This window comes from Anopheles bellator, unplaced genomic scaffold (genome assembly GCF_943735745.2).
Source record: "Anopheles bellator unplaced genomic scaffold, idAnoBellAS_SP24_06.2 scaffold00865_ctg1, whole genome shotgun sequence".
NCBI classification, from domain to species: Eukaryota; Metazoa; Arthropoda; class Insecta; order Diptera; family Culicidae; genus Anopheles; species Anopheles bellator.
Window position 1 is genome coordinate 3,074 of NW_026684989.1, and position 1,071 is coordinate 4,144.

At 36.9% G+C, this 1,071-nt stretch overlaps 1 long non-coding RNA gene across 1 annotated transcript; it reads left to right on the plus strand.

The window, feature by feature from the left end:
* The first annotated feature begins 404 nt into the window (after window positions 1-404).
* Window positions 405-969, plus strand: LOC131214423 (uncharacterized). Its single transcript, XR_009157028.1, has 3 exons — window positions 405-447; window positions 548-684; window positions 749-969. It is a non-coding gene; the product is annotated as an uncharacterized LOC131214423 (long non-coding RNA).
* The last annotated feature ends 102 nt before the right edge of the window (window positions 970-1,071 follow it).

Sequence of the window (1,071 nt, forward strand, 5' to 3'; positions counted from 1 at the left end):
ATAATGTTTGTAATGTCAAATCGTTTACGCTCCGTGTGGCAGCAAAAATATCAAAACGAAATATCAAACGTGTTTACGTTTGTGTTTTTGGTCCGAGAAAATAGAAATAGAAGAGAAATAAATTGATTTGTGAATATTTTTTTCTGTTTTATCGATTTTATTGCTATACCAGCAAATAAGAACTTAAATTATCCTCTGTTTGCAAGCAAAGCATATGCAAAAAGTATTTACGCTCGGGTTTACGCCTCGGCCGACCCGTAAACGTTTTGACAGAGGCGCAGCAGTTTGGCATTAATCCGTAATGTCAAAAACATTACGTTACGCCTCATGTAGCCCCTCAGTTACAGTCGACAGATGTCAAAATCCATTTTGACAGCGGTAATGTTTTGTTTTGTTTTGTTTGGGTTTCAGAAAGGCACAGAGAATGCAACTGATTACGATAAAAAGGTGGCCAACGACTATCAACCGACAAATCAGCTATCATTTACAAGATTCTAAACTTAACTTTGATCTGCAACTAATAATGAAACATTTTGGTACCTTTCAGAAGTTTGTTCCGAGGCCAGTTGTTGGAACTATTGAAACACCAGACTAAACATTTAGCGGAGCATCAACTCGGAGGCGGAAAAAATATGTCACAGCAAAGCAGCAAACGTTCCTCAAGAAGCGCACCGTCAAACAGTTGTATATATTTTCATACATTCACTTACATGCTTTTTCACCTTAAGGTTTTTATTGCAATTTTCAGACGTTAAAACATGAACCGAGCTTGAACATGGTCGTAACATGAATCCAAAAGTTGTATTGCCTTCGTCGTAGAAGGTGCTAGACCTCGACCGTCACTGAAGTACCTGTAGAACAAAAATGCGTGTTTTTAAAGAATCTATGTCATCAGTAACATGTTGATGCAATCGATATTTTCTTTTGGAACTAATATTCATACGAGAGATAGATACGATCATGACATAATCATCCAATCGGGAAAAGTCCCACTTGTAAAAACTGTACCTTAGCAGTGCACAGAGTATTTGCCTTGTAAAACAAATAATAAAATCATGAATCGTGAATCAT